The sequence below is a fragment of the Macaca mulatta genome, chromosome 11 (genome assembly GCF_049350105.2).
Source record: "Macaca mulatta isolate MMU2019108-1 chromosome 11, T2T-MMU8v2.0, whole genome shotgun sequence".
NCBI lineage: Eukaryota > Metazoa > Chordata > Mammalia > Primates > Cercopithecidae > Macaca > Macaca mulatta.
Genome location: NC_133416.1, coordinates 118,801,910 through 118,811,791, shown reverse-complemented (window position 1 = coordinate 118,811,791; position 9,882 = coordinate 118,801,910). Strand labels below are relative to the sequence as shown.

Genomic DNA, 9,882 nt, shown 5'->3' with positions numbered 1-9,882 from the left:
GGTCAGGCCTTTACTATTTCATATAGGAAAGCAGTTTAGAGCCCAGATGTTGGAAAAAGACTGAATCCCAGCTCTACCATTTACTAATTGTGCCCTTAGACAAAGTGACTCACTTGCTCTATGCCCCATCTCCCCATCTGTAAAAGGGGCATAAGAATCCTATCTACTTCTGGCCGGGCGCAGTGGCTCATGCCTGTAATCCCAGCACTTTGGGAGGCTGAGGCAGGTGGATCACGAGGTCAGGAGATGGAGACCAGCCTGGCCAACACTGTGAAACCCTGTCTTTACTAAAAATACAAAAATTAGCCAGGCGTAGTGGCAGGTGTCTGTAGTCCCAGCTACTCGGGAGGCTGAGGCAGGAGAATTGCTTGAACCCGGGAAGTGGAGGTTGCAATGAGCCAAGATCATGCCACTGCACTCCGGCCTGGGTGACAGAGCGAGACTCCCTCAAAATAATAATAATAATAATAATCCTATCTACTTCTTAGGATTACTGCAAGGTTTCTTAACCTCAGCACCATTGTCATTTTGGGCTGGATAATTCTTTGTGCTGGGGGATTGTCCTGTGCATTGTAGGGTGTTTAACAGTATAAGGATATAGAAAAAAAAAATTTGGTTTATCCTACACTCTCACAACACAACATAGAATGCTTCTGGGCCAGGGCAGTGGCTCACGGCTGTAATTCCAGCACTTTGGGAGGCCGAGGCAAGTGGATCACCTAAGGTCAGGAGTTCAAGACCAGCCTGGCCAACATGGTGAAAATACAGTAATTTTGTGCGTGCCTGTAATCCCAGCTACTCAGGAGGCTGAGGTAGGAGAATTGCTTGAACCCAGGAGGTGGAGGTTGCAGTGAGCTGAGACTGCGCCATGGCACTCCAGCCTGGGTGACAGACGGAGACTCTGCCTCAAAACAACAACAACAAAAAAAGAATGCTTTTGACACCAGATGTGTGGGGGCTTTTCCCTGCCACATGTCAAGCAGGCACTTCTGGAGTGCGCACCTGGGCACCTCTAATTCAATTCTGAGGCCGGGCGCGGTGGCTCAAGCCTGTAATCCCAGCACTTTGGGAGGCCGAGACGGGCGGATCACGAGGTCAGGAGATCGAGACCATCCTGGCGAACACGGTGAAACCCTGTCTCTACTAAAAAATACAAAAAACTAGCCGGGCGAGGTGGCGGGTGCCTGTGGTCTCAGCTACTCAGGAGGCTGAGGCAGGAGAATGGGGTAAGTCCGGGAGGCGGAGCTTGCAGTGAGCCGAGATCGCGCCACTGCACTCCAGCCCGGGCGACAGAGCGAGACTCCGTCTCAAAAAAAAAAAAAAAAAAAAAAAAAATTCAATTCTGGCACTATCAACCTGGAGATAGCATCGGATCACAACCCCGACTTCAAATGCCAGTCACAAAAACAGGCTGTAAATCAGGGCCCCAGTAAGAGATTGGGGTTCCCACGATCCCCTCCTCATGTTTGATTACTTTGCTAGGGTGGGTCACAGAACTGAGGGAAACACTTCCATTATTACAAAAGATACAGCCAGATGGAAGACAGGTACAGGGCAAAGTATGTGGGAAGGGGCAAGTCACACTCCACGAACCTCCACCTTTTCAGCTATCTAGAAGCTCTCAGGGATGGGTATGGTGGTTCATGCCTGTATGCCCAACACTTTGGACAGTTTAGGCAGAAGGATTGCTCTAGCTCAGGAGTTCAAGACCAGCCTCGGCAACATAGAGAGACTCCCAACTCCACAAAACATTAAATAAAAAATTAGCCAGGCTAATTTTTAGTGGTGGTGTGCACCTGCACTTTCAGCTACTAGAGAGGCTGGGGTGGGAGAAACACTTGAGCCTGGGAGGTTGAGGCTGCAGTGAGTCATGATCATGCCACTGCACTCTAGCCTGAGTGACAGGGCAAGACCCTGTCTCAAAAAGTAGGCCACGCACTGCTGGGCACAGTGGCTCATGCCTATAATCCCAGCACTTTGGGAGGCCAAGGTGGGCAAACCACCTGAGGTCAGGAGTTCGAGACTAGCCTGACCACCATGGAGAAACCCCTTCTCTATTAAAAATACAAAAAATTACCCAGGTGTGGTGGCACATGCCTGTAATCCCAGCACTTTGGGAGGCCAAGGTGGGCAAACCACCTGAGGTCAGGAGTTCGAGACTAGCCTGACCACCATGGAGAAACCCCTTCTCTATTAAATATACAAAAAATTACCCAGGTGTGGTGGCACATGCCTGTAATCCCAGCACTTTGGGAGGCCAAGGTGGGCAAACCACCTGAGGTCAGGAGTTCGAGACTAGCCTGACCACCATGGAGAAACCCCTTCTCTATTAAATATACAAAAAATTACCCAGGTGTGGTGGCACATGCCTGTAATCCCAGCTGTACACAGGGGGCTGAGGTAGGAGAATCGCTTGAACCTGGGAGGCGGAGGTTGTGGTGAGCTGAAATCACACCATGGCACTCTAGCCTGGGCAACAAGAGCGAAACTCCGTCTCAAAAAAAAAAAAAAAAAAAGCCCGGGCACAGTCGCTCATGCCTGTAATCCCAGCACTTTGGGAGGCCCAGGTGGGCGATCACAAGGTCGGGAGATCGAGACCATCCTGGCTAACACAGTGAAACCCTGACTCTACTAAAAATACAAAAAAAAAAAAAAAAAAAAAAAAAAAAAAAAAATTAGCCAGGCATGGTGGCAGGTGCTTGTAGTCCCAGCTAGTTGGGAGGCTGAGGCAAGAGAATGGCGTGAACCCAGAAGGCGGAGCTTGCAGTGAGCCAAGATTGTGCCACTGCACTCCAGCCTGGGTGATGGAGCGAGATGCCATCTCAAAGAAAGAAAGAAGAAAAAAAAAGGCCAGGTGCAGTGGCTCATGCCTGTAACCCCAGCATTTTGGGAGGCCGAGGTGGGTAAATCACCTGAGGCCAGGGGTTCGAGATCAGCCTGGCCAACATGGTGAAACACCATCTCTACTAAAAACACAAAAATAAGCTGGGTGTGGTGGCGCATGCCTGTAATCCCAGCTACTCAGGAGGCTGAGGCATGAAAATCACTTGAACCCAGGGAGGCAGGGGTTGCAGAGAGCCGAGATCACGCCACAGCACTCCGGTCTGTGTGACAGAGCAAGACTCCATCTCAAAATAATAATAATAATAAATAAAAGCTCTCATAACCCAGCTCTTCTTGCTTTTTATGGAAGCTTCATTCTCTTGACATGATTGATTAAATCATTGGCCACTGGTGATCAAGTTAACCTTCAGCCTCCCTTCCCTCCCCAGATGCTGGGGGATGGGGCTGAAGAGTCCCAACCCTGTCATTATTGTCTTTCCTGTGACCAGCCCTCATAGTGAGGCTGTCCATCACTTTGCAGATTTTGAGTATTTTAGGAGTTGTGTGCCAGAAAACCAGAACAAACACCAAATACCTATATTTAACAATATCACAAACAGCATACCTGGTCTCCACTCTTAAGATGCCAGGAGCATTCCCCTCCAATCGTAACAAACAGAAATGTGTCTAGACATTGCCAAATGTCTCCTGAGGGGCGGTGGAGCTGGGGCAAAACTGTCCTTGGCACTGAGAAGCAGCAGGTTGTTGCAAGGATTCAATGAGCAAGTTATTGTGCAGGAAGCACTTAGAACATGGTTGGCACATAGTAAATGCCATGTAAAGGTCTACAATTACTATTTTCATTATTGTTCTCTACCCCTGCCTTACCTTGTGGAAAATAAATATTTTTGATAACATGATGGCTTAAGCACAACGGTGTGTATTGTTAAGCCCATATGTGATTCTACTGTGGACCAAGTATCCAAGTCCCTATTCTGAGATCAAAGGTCAGCAATGTCAGTATTCATTAGAGTCTGACTCCTCTGGGGCTCCACTGTAGGACTCACTGTACCCTGTAGCAAACAAACAAGATCCCATGCTAATGGCCAGTTCAGCTGTCACTGGTCTGCACACATCCATTTTAAATCCCTTCCTGCATTCTGCAAATCGTGCATACTTCAGATCTTCGGCTTTCCATAAATCTGTGGCCCTGAAACAACAGGCTGCTCACCAAACTCACCCCCAAAAAGACAGTGAATAAAAACAAAAAAGGGAGAAAGAGGAAAAACAAAAGGCTGAGTTTCTTTAAATTTCTGGCTCTGCAGAGCCCAAGCATTTCCAATGAAAAATAAAGAATTCTTTCTTCTGTGTCTATTTCAGCTGGCAACCAGCTTTTGCCTTGTGAATAATGTTACTGCATCATTATTCTATCCCACAAGGTAAAACAAAACGAGCAACTTAACAACCAGGAGTGTGCTCGTTTGGAGGGAATGGCTCATTTAAAAGCTCTTTAAATAATATTGCTGTGTTCTCTACAATTTTGCAGCCCCCCACCCTCCAGTTTTATCAAAGCTATGGGAAAGTTATTACTTTGCACACAAGGTATATAAATAATGCCTTCCTGGAAGCCCCCACCCCCAAACATTTTTCCTTTTTTTAAAAATAACATTTATTATTGCATTTACTCTTTTGGGATTCCTGGAGTGTCTACAAATAGATGAGCCTCTATGAATTCTGAGTAACTGTGGTTAGGAAAAAAACATTGGTTTAATTAGCCATGGTCCTATTTTTGACATTACATCTTTTTTTTTTTTTTTTTAATAAATGAGGATTGGTCTATACAAAAACTTGAAGACGATGAATTTGGGGGGATGCAAGTTAGTTCTGATTTGAATTAATTGTCATGCTTTCGAAAGTGAAATCAAGAGTATTTAGTGAATAATATATCATCATACATTAAGCAAGATCAAATGAAGAGAAATGAAAAGACATGATTGCAGAAATGCGAACTGCCAGAAATACTGGATCACGTGATATGTGCTTCTGTAGTGAGTGCAAGCAAATCACTCTTCACAATTCTGCTTCACATGGCTCCATCAGTTTGTCATCCCCAAATTCCGAGACTTGATTAATCACTGAAGTGATAAAAACTAACAGGCTTGGCTGGGCATGGTGGCTCATGCCTGTAATCCCAGCATTTTGGGAGGCCGAGGAGGGTGGATCACCTGAGGTCAGGAGTTCAAGACCAACCTGGCCAACATGGCAAAACCCTGTCTCTATTAGAAATAAAAAAAATTGCCAGGCGCAGTGGCTTACGCCTGTAATCCCAGCACTTTGGGAGGCTGAGGCAGGCGTATCACGAGGTCAGGAGATCAAGACCATCCTGGCTAACACAGTGAAACCCTGTCTCTACAAAAAATAGACAAAATTAGCCGGGTGTGGTGGGGGGTGCCTGTAGTCCCAGCTACTCGGGAGGCTGAGGCAGAAGAATGCCGTGAACCTGGGAGGCGGAGCTGGCAGTGGGCCGAGATCGTGCCACTGTACTCCAACCTGGGTGACAGAGTAAGACTCTGTCTCAAAAAAAAAAAAAAAAAAAAAAAAAATTGGCCAGGTGTCGTGGCGCACACCTGTAGTACCAGCTACTCGGGAGGCTGAGGCAGGAGAATCACTTGAACCCAGGAGGTGGAGGTTGCAGTGAGCTGAGATTGTGCCACTGCACTCTAGCCTGGGTGACTCTGTCTCAAAAAAAAAGAAAAGAAAATTATTAACAGGCTAATAAAAGGACCCTGTGGCTTGCTGAAGGGTCAATGAAAATCAGAAAGCAAGTACAGAATCTACAGGACTAGATTCCCAAGTCTGCAGGTCTGTCTCTAAGCTTTCTCACTTGAGATATTTTTTCATTTCTGAAATAGTGGCTGAAATGACCATAGCTATTTTTGAAGTTTAAATTTTAGCAACACTTCCCAATATCAGAACTCTTTCAGGAGAGTACTGTTCACTGCCTTTGCAGACAACTCTCTAACTCTTTGCTTTTATTTAAAGGGGTGTCTGATGATAATTTGGGGGAAAGGAGAGCATTCAAAATGTTCACTTGTTGGTTGGGTGGTGTGGTGGCTCACACCTGTAATCCCAGCACTTTGGGAGGCCAAGGCAGGCAAATCACTTGAGGTGAGGAGTTCTGGCCAACATTAAAAAACGTTGTCTCTATTAAAAATACAAAAATTAGCTGGACATGGTGGTGAATGCCTATAATCTCAGCTACATGGGAGGCTGAGCGGGGAGGATCACTTGAACCCAGGAGGTGGAGGTTACAGTGAACTGAGATTGCACCACTGCACTACAGCATGGGCAAGACAGCAAGACTCTGCCTAAAAACAAACAAACAAACAAATCCCCAAAACTAACAAAAATAGCTGGATGTGGTGGTGCACACCTGTAGTCCCAGATACTCTAAAGGCTGAGATGGGAGGATTGCTCGGGACTGCCTGGGAGGCAGAGGCTGCAGTGAGCCAGACTGTGGAACTGCACTCCAGCCTGGGTGGCAGAGTAAGACCCTGTCTCCGGGGAAAAAAAAAAAAGTTTTGTTTTAAAATTCAGGTGGGGAGGATTTCACAGTGTCTGAACACTAGGAGGCAAGAATCATTTGGGGCCACCATAGAGGCTGCCTGACACACCACTTCTTTTAAGGTGCATTACTCTGATCTATATGTGTGTATATATATGTATGTACAGATATATATGTGTGTGTATATATATATTTTTTGAGATGGAGTGTCACTCTGTTGCCAGGCTGGAGTGCAGTGGCATGATATTGGCTTACTGCAAACTCGCCTGCCAGGTTCAAGCGATTCTCCTGCCTCAGCCTTCTGAGTAGCTAGGACTACAGGCGTGCGCCACCATGCCCAGCTAGTTTCTATATATTTTTTTATTTTGAGACAGAGTCTCGCTCTGTTGCCCAGGCTGGAGTGCAGTGGCGCCATCTCAGCTCACCACAAGCTCCGCTTCCCGGATTCACGCCATTCTTTTGCCTCAGCTTCCTGAGTAGCTGGGACTACAGGTGCCTGCCACCATGCCTGGATAATTTTTTGTGTTTTTAGTAGAGACAGGGTTTCACCGTGTTAGCCAGGATGGTCTCCATCTCCTGACCTCATTATCTGCCCACCTCAGCCTCCCAAAGTGCTGGGATTACAGGCGTGAGCCACCAAGCCTGGCCAATTTTCGTATTTTTAGTAGAGACAGGGTTTCACCATGTTGGCCAGGGTAGTCTCAGTCTCCTGACCTCAGGTGATCCGCCCACCTTGGTCTCCCAAAGTGTTGGGATTACAGGCGTGAGCCACCGGCCCACCCTACTCTTGATATTTTCACATAAAGCTTAAGCCTCCTGAAGTCCAGAGAAAAGGTAGTTTCCATAAATAAATAAATAAAATAAAAATAAATAAATAAACTTACCATATCACCCAACAATTTCGTTTGTAGGAACCTATCCAAAATAAATGAAAACATATATCCACATGAAGATATATGTTCACAGATGTTCATAGCAGCATTATTATTTTTCTTTCTTCTTCTTTTGTTCTTTGTGTTTTAGCAATTCTATTAACTGAACGAGACAGGGTCTTGATCTGTTGCCCAGACTGGAGTGCAGTGGTGCATTCATAGCTCACAGCAACCTCCATCTCCTGGATTCAAGCGGTCCTCCTGCCTCAGCCTCCCTAGTAGCTGGGACTATAGGTGCATGCCACCATGACCAGCTTTTTTCTTTTTTTCTTTTTTTTTGAGACAGAGTATTGCTCTGTCTCCCAGGCTGCAGTGCAATGGTGCAATCTCGGCTCACTGCAAGCTCCGCCTTCCGGGTTCATGCCATTCTCCTGCCTCAGCCTCCCGAGTAGCTGGGACTACAGGTGCCTGCCACCACGCCTGGCTCATTTTTTGTATTTTTTTTTTTTTTTTTTTTTGAGACGGAGTCTCGCTCTGTCGCCCAGGCTGGAGTGCAGTGGCGCGATCTCGGCTCACTGCAAGCTCCGCCTCCCGGGTTCACGCCATTCTCCTGCCTCAGCCTCCCGAGTAGCTGGGACTACAGGCGCCCACAACCGCGCCCGGCTAATTTTTTGTATTTTTAGTAGAGACGGGGTTTCACCGTGGTCTCGATCTCCTGACCTTGTGATCCGCCCGCCTCGGCCTCCCAAAGTGCTGGGATTACAGGCATGAGCCACCGCGCCCGGCCTTTGTATTTTTAATAGAGATGGGTTTTCACCATGTTGGCCAGGCTGATCTCGAATTCCTGATCTCAGGTGATCCACCCGCCTCAGCCCCCAAAAGTGCTGGGATTATAGGCATGAGTCACCACGCCCGGCCAATCAGCTAATTTTTTATTTTTAAAGTTTTTTCATAGAGAAAGGTCTCTCTCTGTGTTGCCCAGGCTGGTTTCAAACTCCTGGGCATTCAAGTGATCCTCCCATCTCGGTCTCCTAAAGTGTTGTGATTACAGGAGTGAGCCACCAATCTCAGCCCCAGCAGCATTTTCATAATAGTCAAAAAGTTGACACAATCTAAACATCACCAATTGGAAAGTGGACACAAAATGTGGTATGTCCATACATGGAATATGATGTAGCAATAATAAGGAATGAAATACTGCTACATGCAACAACCTTAGATAAACCTCAAAAACATTATGACAAATGAAAGAAGGCAGACACAAAAGGCCGCATGCTGTAAGATTCTACTTATATGAAAAATCCAGACAAATCCATAGAGAGAAAATATAGATGAGTGGTTGCCTAGGGCTGAAGATTGGAACCAAACTGCCCACGGGCAAGAAGGATCTTTTTGGGGTAATGGAAATGTTCTGAAATTAGTGGCAATGGTTGTGCAAATTTACTGTGTAAATTTACTGAGAATCTTAAATTGTACACAAAATAAATTTCATAGTATGTAAATTATATCTTGATAAAACTTAAGTTTTTATTCAATTGTAGTGAGTTAAAACAAGCTTTCTCAGCTACGTCAGCTTCAGGCCTTCTTTTTTTTTTTTTTTTTTAACTTTTATGTGGAGGAGGGTCTCACTATGTTGCCCAGGCTGGTCTCCTACTCCTTGGTTCAAGGGATCTGCCTGCCTTGGCCTCCCAAAGTGCTGGGATTACAGGTATAGGCCACTGTACCCAGCCTAGGCCTTCTTATTCAACTTCCATTTTCCCTTCCATTGGCCTGAAACTTGTTCTTTTTCTTTTTTTTTTTTTTTTTGAGATGGAGTCTTGCTCTGTTGCCCAGGCTGTAGTGCAGTGGCACTATCTCCACTCACTGCAAGCACCGCCTCCCAGGTTCACGCCATTCTCCTGCCTTAGCCTCCCAAGTAGCTGGGACTACAGGCGTGCATCACCACATCCGGCTAATTTTTGTATTTTTAGTAGAGACGGAGTTTCACCACATTGGCCAGGCTGGTCTCGAACTCCTGACCTCAGGTGATCCACCTGCCTCTGCCTCCCAAAGTGCTGACCGGCGTGAGCCACAGCGCCTGGCCAAAACTTGTTCTTAAGATTGTATTCTGGAGACCGGGCGCAGTGGCTCACGCCTGTAATCCCAGCTCTTTGGGAGGCCAAGGCGGGCAGATCACGAGGTCAGGAGATTGAGACCATCCTGGCTAACACGGCGAAACCCTGTCTCTACTAAAACTATTTAAAAAATTAGCTGGGCGCGGTGGCGGGCGCCTGTAATCCCAGCTACTTGGGAGGCTGAGGCAGGAGAATGGCGTGAACTTGGCAGGAGAATGGCGTGAACTTGGGAGGCGGAGGTTGCAGCGAGCCGAGATCGCGCTACTGCACTCCAGCCTGGGCGACAGAATGAGACTCTGTCTCAAACAAACAAAAAAGATTGTATTCTGGGACCTTGATTCCAATCAGAGAAAAGTGATTTCTTTTTTTTTTTCTTTTTGAGATAAAGTTTTGCTCTTGTCGCCCAGGTTGGAGTGCAGTGGTGCTGTCTGGGTCACTGTAACCTCCGCCTCCTAGGTTCAAGCGATTCTCCTGCCTCAGCCTCCTGTGTAGCTGGGATAACAGATGC

At 46.7% G+C, this 9,882-nt stretch overlaps 1 long non-coding RNA gene across 1 annotated transcript; it reads right to left on the bottom strand.

Annotated features, from left to right (window-relative positions):
* Window positions 1–4,467: 4,467 nt before the first annotated feature.
* LOC144333077 (uncharacterized) lies at window positions 4,468–9,274 on the bottom strand. The gene is made up of 2 exons (XR_013401429.1): window positions 8,042–9,274; window positions 4,468–5,165 (listed from the first exon to the last, which is right to left on the bottom strand). It is a non-coding gene; the product is annotated as an uncharacterized LOC144333077 (long non-coding RNA).
* Between the last annotated feature and the right edge of the window lie 608 nt (window positions 9,275–9,882).